This window comes from Opisthorchis viverrini (assembly GCF_000715545.1).
Source record: "Opisthorchis viverrini unplaced genomic scaffold opera_v5_5, whole genome shotgun sequence".
NCBI classification, from domain to species: Eukaryota; Metazoa; Platyhelminthes; class Trematoda; order Opisthorchiida; family Opisthorchiidae; genus Opisthorchis; species Opisthorchis viverrini.
The window spans coordinates 4557793-4569347 of record NW_008751661.1 but is presented as its reverse complement, the minus strand read 5'-3'; positions in this window follow the sequence as shown (position 1 = coordinate 4569347).

Genomic DNA, 11555 nt, shown 5'->3' with positions numbered 1-11555 from the left:
GGGCACACATTCATTAGACAAAACTTTTTTTCATTTCGGGTAGTAGCTCCGTGGAATGACCTTCCTCCGACGGTTGTACACGCTCCTTCTAGAACCCAATTTATATCACTATTAGACGTTTATTTATGCGAATCCTCGCGCTGGCAAGCATACTGCCCCGCGCTGAGAACATAAAGAGCATTGCTACACCTGTTTTCCACTTGTATCTTTCAGGTGAACGACAGCCACTAACCGACAAGAAAAAAACCGACCCGGGAAACTTGGGCAAAAGCCTCAATCCTGTGTATCAATCCGTGAATCCGTGAATCCGTGAATTACGTTTGAGGGTTGTATGACAGAAAACGGCAACGCATGAACCACAAGGCCAGAATTCCATTCACCAACATGCAGTGTTATCGGCATTAAAACAGGCATGTCATTGGATCTCAACACAAGCACACATCAGACAGCGGTGAAGGCTATGTTGTTGTTTGGTTGCGAATGGCTAATCGGACAGGTGGTTCACATTTCCTGGCACCTGCCTAATTGTGGAAGGGGAAAAACCCTTTGCTGTGAACTCGTTTTTGATAAACAAAATAGCGGCTACAGGTTTCGAACACTTCAAGGTGGTTTCACCTTTTATGTAATAAACTATCCATCATATATGTGGGATTGGGCTTGACGACTAACCATAAACTGCTCCCACGATTCATCAGGAATATCCATTTTTACACGTCTTTCCCTTTCAAATGGCACATGTATATCACAACTTCTCGTTCGTCTCCGTTACGCCGGCCTCAGCAGCGGATCTAGTTGGCACCTCGTTGGCTGTGCAACACCAATTCCGAAGCCGAGTACCGTCTACTCTGTTCGATTCTCGACCGTCCTGAATCGCTTAGACGTTTTCTTGCCGGTCGGTAGCGACAAAAGGGGCCTTGCCACTCACTGCTCAGATTCCGAGACCCTATTCTACTCCTTCCATTTGACCTTCGAGCCCAAGAGGAATGGTCAAGCCTTCCTACCTGCCGCTTTCTCTTTGGTCGTTTCATGAATGGTGAGCAAGCTTCCTTCACCTCTCCTCCTTTCCTCCTCTAGTTCTTCTGGAGAAGGGCATGTTGCCGGCTGCGACCTAATTTCCCGATCAAGTGGAATGTCTGGATGCCGACTGTACACCGGAATCAATGGAGACTTCCCTTAGTTGGTTGTATCGACTTACCATGTGCTAAAATCGGAATCAGTAATTTAACCTCCCAGTCGCCTTCATTGAACGCCAGCCACTCATTAGCCGTTCGGTTATTGTGTCCGGTTAAATCGTTTATTGATGGATGGTAGTTCGTTGTATTTAGCCGTCTAATTCCCAATTAGCGCAAGAAATTCCGAAGCTCTTCGCTGTCAAATTTGAGCCCTTAATTATTTTTGAGCTCAGTGGTTAGCTATGATGTGGTGCATCACACCACACTGATTGTGGTCGCCCGTTGATTTGGTACGGCTCTCATTCTGACCCTCCGCCGAAGTGAGCCATGTCTTGTGCACCCTGTTTTTGTCATCTCGTGGCATTCGACGATCAGCTGCTGTCTTCAGACGCAAGCCATCGTATCAGAGATGATGACGTTCCAGTATATTAGGCCAGTTTGGCTCAGGTTCAGCCGATCAGACTGATTATGTCACGTCCAACATACTTGCTTCCAACAACGTTCCCGATATTCCGTGCCTCTAACGGGGTGACTACAAACCTCTCGTAATACGGGATCCTGCCGTATGAGTTGCACCAACCTTCCTGGAGCCAGTTTGATGACAAAGCTATCGACGCCAATCATGACCTTTCGGGCTTCCTCTCCCTTGTCTGGTCTTGAAATCCAGGTGTACAGGATGTTCATCCCTGGCAAGTGCCGAATTGTGAGGCCGTACTCCTGTAACAAGATTGCTCAGCGCGCGAGCTCTCCGGGATGATCTTTCGTTGTCGATATCTACTCTAGAGGTTTGTGATCGGTCCCAAAGACTATGGTCTCTAATTGTTCATGCTCCAGAGGATCGTTAAGGATTTCTTCTCGAAGGCTAAATATATCTACTCAGCGTCAGCCAGGACACAACTGGCATATTCGATGCTCCCTTCCCATGAATTAGAGCTGTATCGATGTCCCCTTCACTGGCTTCAGTTATAACAGCAAAAGTCCAAGGTTATTTCCTAATCGAGCGTCCGCGGTTTGACACTGTCGAAGGCCTCAGGCACTTCCCTTGTCCACATGGGTTTATGATTCTGACTTGGTAGGTCGTACAATGTAGCAGCAATTATTTTAAAATCCTTGAAAAACGGGCTAAACTACGCTGCTCGTCTTGAAAAAGGGCCGTTAAACCCGCCCTGAATTGAGGACCGCACGATCCTGCATCTTTGTCAGTTTATATGAGAGGTGTTTAACCTCTCCATGACCCGATTTTTGCCCAACCAGGGTCATCGAAATTCCAGAAACCGGTGTTTTGGCCTCAGTCATCCACATGCTAGCTTCCCGAATACGACCAAATATGGCCTATAAGTGAACAGCATACCCTGGTTCCGAATTCACGTCGGTGAATGAAGCACTAAGAGCCAGAATGTGATTGGTGCCCCAGGCAAACCAAAAGGTATTCATCTAAACTGATATTGTGTGTCCCCAGCAGAAGGAACAGCTACAAATCTGTTCATGGTCAGTTCATTCGAACACCAGGAGTCAATGAAAAGTCGGTATTTCCTGATCACCTTCTCCCCATAAATACAGCCATGCTTATTATAGGGGTAACCACAATTTTTTTGCTTTACGCCTGGGCTAATCAGAAGCTCGATCTGCAACTACCCGTCAATTAGGCGCATTCAGCGCATCGACAGTCCGTTAATTTTCCGTCGGTATCTCCCCAGAGCCATCGACATTATGGCGTGTTCAGCTTTTCTCCCTCTCTGCCTCAGTATCACCCCAGCCCTTGTAGGAATTCGTCAAAGACCCTTCTTTCCGTCTATCTTGACAAGGCTTGTATGTTGGCCCGCGTCACAGAACTAATCGCAACTCGCCCGAGAAAAAAGGTGAGGTTGGAAGCGGTATTATTTGAGGTGTTCGGGTAATGTAATGTTGACTCTTCCGAGTACCATTGACGCCATCCGCCTTGTCCTCTGTTTTNTTCCGATGACCATCGAAGCCATCCCTCTTGTCTTGCGATTTCAAAGCGGCCTTCAGTCAATTCCCGTACGTAATGCACCAGCTCCTCTATGCTAAACTGGCCAGGTGATCTTACTAACCGCACCGAGCGCCGACTGCACACGTTGGAAAACTGGTCAGATATCAACTGATGGCGAGACACTGAGTCTAGTCCACACAAGACACGTTTCAATCATCGCTGGAGACTGGTAAAGGCAACAGCTGGATGATATCATGGTCCCATTCTGATCAATTTGAACCGCCTCGTAGCCACCTTGTGGTCGGCCGGATTTTCGAACTACGCTGCGAGGGTCTCATTTTCGCGCCGGCCCAGTCCATTTTCGACAGTCCCCACCGGGGCAGCTTACCTGGTCGGCCTCTTGTCCTGTCGTCTATGCACCGACCTCAAAGTCCTCCAGGAAGGCTCACACATACCCACCATCAAAAGTTTTTTGACGTAGGATCTTCCTCCGCATCCTAGTCACTACATCAGATAAAAGGAGGTAAACTCCTCACGGAGAAGCCGTGTAATAGCAATCACTAACATGGCGGCTACAAGCTGTGGAACAGGAAAGTAAAATTTTCATGTACATATATTTTTAAAACACGGGACGTTCTCACGATTCCTCTCATGGACATTCATTGACTATTGCACAGTTGTGAGTCCCGCTCTGGCAAGCGTGCAGCTCCGAAATGAGAAATTAATGAGCAGTGTTACACAATTTTTTCACTCGCGACATTCAGGTGAACTGCTGCGGCTGAACGACGAGAACAGATCGACCCGAAGATCTTGGTAAATTAGTCCACGATTCCGTGAACGGGTTGTTGTTTTAACCAGCTAGTTAACATGAACTTGTCGTTAGTGACAGACTTTCAATCTTCGCGTCTGTGACATGAGCAGCAGCATATCACAGAACACGGTTTCACGTGCGACACAAATAAAGGAGTGGTAAGGAGAAAAACGTGGATATTCTTACTCAGATGATGTGCTACATGAGCAATTCTATAATGCTGAATGGTGAACTAATTCTCATTATATACAAACCAACAGGATAAATAACTGTTATTTTGTGTTCGGGATTATTTTCCTCATATAGTTGTATGCAATGCTGACGAATCAAACCACTGCGTTATTTATGACGGAAGAAAGTCGGTAGTCAAGAACAGCCACTAGCTTATCTAGTGCTCCTCACACTGGATGAGTGGAGTTCACTTTTCTGTCCAGTCTGACACTGCGTATCATCATCAGTGTTAAAGAGTTGGCTAAAATAGTTGTACAAGCATGATTATATCAACTTGGATTTATCCTTTCGTGAAGTCTAAGTTTCGGATTTTCCAACTTGAAATTTGCAAGCTTGATTCGGTGGTTCCACTAGAGTCAATAGAGGAGGCGAATGGTCCGAACATTTCAAGAATATCTATTCCTAGGTGATGGCATGCATCCAGCTACGTGCACACATTTACCTTGTTAGTAAGCTGAGTCTTTCTAAATGCAAAGTCCCAGTCCGTGAAGTATTAGTTACCAACTGTTACCATAAGTTGCACAAGAATATAAGTTCATTTATCCATTACTTACAGGCAAACCACCGGCACAATCAACAAAATGTGTGGTCTAAGCTTGCGCAAAACTCTCCAAATCGCGCAGCTAATACCCAGCGCCCGGGAAAATTTGGAAAAGATGAGCATTTCGCCGTTTAACTGACAACAAAGCAAAACCAAAATAGTGTGGCATTAAGAAAATCGGCTTCTTCTCTTTTGTGTACTAATCTTCGTAACATATTTTGCGTTCTGTTCGTAAATGCGGAGGCTGGTCTTACTCACCGAGTTTCATAATAAGTAAGCCTGGTGATGGATTTTTACTTATTTTCCGGTAATAATGCATGCTGCTTCTTTCCAAAGAATCCCTAATGGAATGACGACAAAATATCCATAAAAATTAGCGAGGTTTACTCAATGCCTTCTCCAACAAATTTGCTTGTTAGTGACGATACTGAAGGAGGATTCATCTCATCATTCAGAATTCTTGATAACCTTTATCCTCCTCAATGAACCACGACTATTATCTCTGCTGCCATACCTAGGTTCGGAACCGAGTATTTTTTGGAAATGAGTATTGCAACACACGCAGAATACAGAAACGTATCGCTCACGGATATAGCCAATGCACTTCTGAGCGACAAACGTTCCCTCCGAAATTCGATGCTAGCTTACATCTTCCGGCGTTTATCACATAATGCGAAACCGTTCATCCATGTACTGGCTGATTCTGTAGGATCTCATCCTAATGGTCTAGCTCTTAAATTAGTAGACCAGGACTGCAGTCATAGTAATGTGGAAATATGCCGGAAACCCAATGTGGTTCCGCAGATTACATTTGTTGTGTTAAAGGTTTTTACCATTTCCACCCCGTGGTGTTTTGTAAATGCTGAGAAGACTTCAGACTAGCGGGTTTTCATCTAGCTAATGCACCATTTTGCCCTTCTATTCAGCTGATATTCCAGGCAATTATTTGACGACGCACTCAGAGAGGAATCATATTTGTCTCCCCCAACTTTAAACAGAGTTCTAGAGACTAAGGTAATTGTGAGAAATCGTAGGCGGATCTATGAAAACATTTAATTCCCTGGAAATCCAACCATACAGGCGGCGCTCTTCTATTATAAGATAAGCGTCCTTGCATGGTACTTGTATTTCAAGCAATTGCACCAAGCTGGTTGCGAAATAAAACCGGACTTTTTTTAGAGATGTTTCGTTTCCAAACGACTGTAGCTAGGAATGTCTAAATAAAGTTTGACGGTAGTATCTTGCAACCGACTTGGTACATACTTGTAGGTTCCTGCTTCGCAAACCTAATTTGGTGCCCCGGTAGCCTTGGTTGCATCAGTCTGAGATTGCGCACGAAGTTCGAAACCATTGGATGCCTGCATCGTAAGTATAAATTCTGATGGAAAACTTTCAGACAGAAACTACTGCATAATGCACTAAAGGACAAATCTATAGAACCTCGAAACCGTCACCTTGTGTCGAAATAAGAACAATGCGAAGCCTTTTAGGACATATGTCAAGATGGTGAGCAAAACGAAGCTAGCATCATCCCCAGAGGACCAAATAAAGTTTTAACACGCCCCTTTGAAGAAACGGCTTAATCTTCCTGAACAAACTCAGCATACCTCATAGATTATCCCGGTCATACTGTGCGAAGGAACATCAACGTTCCCGGCTCTAAAGTTTCCAATCTGGTGAACAATTTCATCTAAACACCAACGAAGCCTAGCCAAAACCCATCTGGCACTGGAAGAATAGCAAATCACGCCTACTAATGAACATGGCTAACGATGCAACCCAGCCTGTCACCCATAGACTATTTCTAATTTGTGCCGTCAACAACCATAGGGTGCACCATGACAGAATATTCCTAAGGTTTCCTTGAGCAGAACCACTTTCGTTTTAACATCCCGGGTCTATTTATATAAAATTATGTCGGACCAGCCTCTTATACATACAAAAGGCCTGAGTAGGTAGAATAACGCCCCTAAAGAGGCATGTTTCATGTGTCTTGGCCCTTTGAATGCTTTCATAAAGCTGAAGTACAAAATCCTGTTAAATAGTTAATCTGCAGAAATTCTTGAGGCTTTATTACATGCCGCATCCAGATATAAATGAAGCAACACACTACAAATGTTTAGATTGGCTAGGCCATATCAGAAATCTTTTCGTTTAGTTCAGCTAGGTCTTACTGCCAGCAAATCCGCACGAATATATGGATTACCACAGCCCACAATAGTGGGTGGTGTAAAACTGAAAGAATAAGGAAAAGCAAAAATGCAAATAAAAACGCTCAATTATTGAATAAAAACAAAAAATAGCACAAAATCAGCACTATTTGCGAAACTCTGCCGTATTATAATTATTGTTAGTTTGATATTTTAATACGCATCAATGCAGCCAACATCCTCTGTTACGTTTTCCGTGCTCCATCTGTGTCATGCATTTTTCACCTTGTAGCACCTTCTTGTCAAAATCTACCTTGGCAAACATAGTTCAGCAGGGGATTTANGTGTGTGTGTGGAGTGCATGTTCTAGCCAGCGCGGTTGGTGCAGCCCATGATCGCAATCATCTTGGCTGTTTATGCCTAAGGCAAATTTATGGCAATCAGCACATAACCGTAGGTAGTTACGACCGTTGTTGATCTTGAGGGCGCCTTCACCAAACCATCTGCAGACGCGCTCTGATGCTTGACTTACCTTCTCATTATATTTGTCTAAAAGAACTGTTTTATCCATGCATTTAGGCATCCAGAAGTCTGAAAAGTATTTTGCCAAGATTTTTGGGGGTACACCCAGAGATAATAAACTGATTTCGGGTCCGGGTTTGTTGGTTGTTTTGTAATGTAAACCCGGCAGGTCTTCCTGTACACAGCCGGCCGTTTGCAAGAATCCAACCAAGTAGAGTGTGTTTGGCTCTCACATTCAAAATAATTCGAGCACAACTGAGACCACGCAAACCTGCTTTCTGATCGGCTGACATCCAGAGAGTAGAATATAAGTAACTCCAGCTGCTATCATAAAATTGTCTTATGTGTGTGTTCTAAAGGTAGAGCAAACCGATTTTTGAAGAAGAGCAAATCTAAGCAAGATAACCCTGTTGATCTATCTGACAGAATGTGGGCATCAACGCTGTTACGTTGAATAAATTTCTGGGAAGCGCACATTTAAGTCTTTGGTTCATAGAGAGATCCAGGAACTGATACTAAGGTGTTAAAGGCGCAAACGAGCGGGTTGTGTTGATACGATAATAACACTGGCTTTGTCTGATAAATTGAGCAGATTGGATGCTGCCACTGCCAACCTACTGTGAAGTGCTTCAGCGCTTAATTTTGCGTTCTTGCCGTTGCCTCCTCTTGTCCTTGTCTCCAACTGCTCGCGGGCAATTTTGGCTTCCCCTTACGTTTGAACTGTGCATTAGGTAGGCTTAGGGAGGCTTTTACATAACAGGAGAATAACCAAACGGATTCTACGAAGGTGTAACTTGGGTCGTATGCCTTACTTCGGACTCCACTCATGCAACCTGGTTGCATACATTCTTAGGACAGTTTTCAGGAGAATGGTTTAGTAAAGTACCATCTAGCACGAACTGAATAGCATAACACAATGCCAACAAATATTTAGAATCCATTTTGAACTGTAAGGTCACTGTAATAAAGGTTTTGATTGCAACCTACATCAGATTCCGTGCTAAATGTGCATTTGGGTGCAGAATCTCTGGACAAACTCAATACCAACGTATTTGAACAAACTCAAAGAGAGACTATCAAGTGCATTGGAATTCCTGGTGTAAACTAGGTATTTAAATGCGCTGAAAAAATAAACCAAGCTAAGTTCGACCTCAGAAAGCTGTTAATATAGAACGGATCATGCTACAAAGCATTTCACTAACTGCACCAACTCACTATAAAGCATTTATGATGGACTGAATATTGAAACCATTTAGCTGAATGTTTTGAAGGCCTTCTACTGAGAGCGAAAACTTCCTAAGGAATACAGACGCATCCAACGTGGTAATACAGCCATTTGAACGCAATATTGTTAGACAAGGGCAATCCTGAAGATTTCGCTGCGTCTGCGTGAGGGTTTGGGCGATCCGTCGGTGACGGATATGATTAAGCAGGATGGTGGCACGTCTAGTCTACCGATATAAAAAAGGAAGCCATCAAGTCATTTTATAAGAACTTTGAATTTAAGGTGATATAATATGGTCATTTGTTAAACATGCTGACAATAATAAGCCCTATAAAGTAACTTCGGTCAAGTGCAAATAATTGGAGCGTCTCTAATAATGTTTCATGACCTTAAGGAGAATCGATTTCTTGTATAAGTAAAATACTCAAATAAAGAATAATTTCGGGACACCGTAGAATCTTCTAGTAATCTAGTTTTTTATTCCGTGTAACTGTTCAAACTTCCAAGGTCACAACTAATCACAGTGTTATCAGCATAATTGCGCTGGCAGAGAAAATAGCTACAAGTAAGCTGAGGATGCGAGAACTTTGAAAAGATGGTGCCTCATAAAAGGCCCTTTGGGATTGGTAGTCATGATGAACTTTTGGGTAAAGTTAGAAACAGAGTCACATACAGATCGTTGCACCCATCATCAAGGAGTCATTACGGCGGACCTTGACTAATACCTCAGTTAACAAGAAACGGTAAAAGTATAGCTCTTGTCCATCTCTCATGCTACGGGAAAGCTGAGTGCAAAAAGTACGTGGTGGTACATGGTGCGAGGAGCAATTTTTATTGCGCAACTCGCTGTATCTTCAGTTATGTGGCTGAAAAGTGGCATTAAGATGTTTATTCTTTCAAGAGGCTTTAAAAATGCGCATGCACTAGCATCAACAATGCCAAAGTTCTTTTCCTTCCATGAAGTCAACTTGGCTATGCTCTGCTGTCACGTATTTTTGTTAACGAAAACCTATTGGAAACAGTTGTAACGGGTTCATCAAGCATACCAGCCAATGATTTGGGCAATCTTGATGACAAAACATCGGGATGAAAATTTCAGCTTGATTTTCATTTGGACACTATTTTACGACTAGCAGTTATTGCTTAATTGTACAGTCACCCTCATTTTTGTGTTACGTGACATTCACAGTTGCTTATGTGTCCGTCAGGTATGTAAACACATTGATGAGTGTGTTTGGATCAACGATTATACTACACTTAGGCTCATCATCATGGGGCTGCTGAAGATCTGTCCGCAGATCCTAAAAAATACTATGCAGAGCCAGATGTAACCGTAAACCCTGTTAAGTCGACTGACTCCTACCTACATCTGACCCGCTACCTGCTTAATCACTGTAAGTCACCCAATCTTGAATATAGCCTTCCTCCACCATATGACCTGCATTATTATGAAGTTTAAAATCTTCGTACTGCAGATAATAAGTTTTTCATGTTTGTTTGTTGTCTGTTCAACGATTTCAATAGGGACATTTATGGTTTTATTCGAGCATATATGTTGTGATTATAAGGAGATGACCACAGAAAAATGCCCTTAATTCTTGAATAACTAATGGCTGGTAGGTGTTAGCTTGAGTAATCAGGCGCCAGAAACTAAAATTAAGATCACTTTAGTTCTATCGTTGTAAGCAGGTACATAGTCAGCGACGGGATCTGACATGTATCTTAGGATCATACTGTCAAAGACTTGGACTTGTCCAAACAGCGAAAATGGCGAGATCGATTGCGTCATTCGTGCACTGGGCACAGTGGGTGACGTTAGGTTACTCCGATATATACTGGTGCACGGTTGGTTCCCTGGGTTACGGTTAAAATGAACCAGTGAATATATTAAATTGGGTACATACACCGAATAACTAACAAACATATAATAAATAGCAGAAAAATATTCGCGTAAATATCTAATGAAATGACAAATTGAAAAGTAAGTGGCAATATTAGCATAGAATTACGAAAATAAATAAGATAGTGCAGGATGAATTTCAAGTTGCCAAACAAATTCACCATCTTCATACACACCACCTTTGTATTCTCCATAGAGCAATTGTGCAAGATAAGAGACGATGATATATTCTAGTGCATCATCACCATCAACGACAGCATGACATCAGTGCTCAACACCAATGCTTCACTGCCGTACAGCCATGACTTATTTGAAAGCCTTATTGTAAAGAAAAGAATAAAGGTGGATGGGGGAGGGACTTAGTGCTAGCTTAAGTGCAAGGGGTTTCAGGTTCACAGAATTTTGATTCATCTCAAAATCAAGACATCACAGCTTCGAGAATGACGGCTCCATCTCACAGCGAATTCGGTTATACACATTACAGTTTTGGTGCTTTTCCTCCTGATTCTTCTTTAAATGTGGAAATGTTAGGTTCAACCTCAATCACACTTCCAATTTATGACCTTTTAAGCAAGCTAAAACGCTGACGGACCTGTGTGTATGAATTGGAAGTTGCTTGGAACTACAGCGGTATTGAGATTAGTTGTAAGACCGGGAAACTGTCGCAGTCGGATATTGTGTTCCGCTGGTTGTCATTGGCAACACGCGTCATCAGGGCATCTATTGATCGAAAAATATGCATGCGGGTATCGCTTGTTTGCATGTCGCTTTATATGAAGGTTCGGTGCAGCATTTAATGAATTACAAGATAAGCTTAGAAAAACAAGATTTCTTTGCCTCCCGACAGCAGTCAGTTGTTCCAGAGCAATGAGCTTTCGCGCACACTAAAAATAACCTTTATTTTTGGATTTTAGTATTTAGATGATAACATGTTCCAATACTTGCTGAAAGGCCCATCATCTCAAAATAGTAAAACCTGTTTTCCCAAAACTAAATAAATGTCGCATTATGTAGTTTTAGTTTTCTTATTTCATTTCGGCAGTTATATTGGA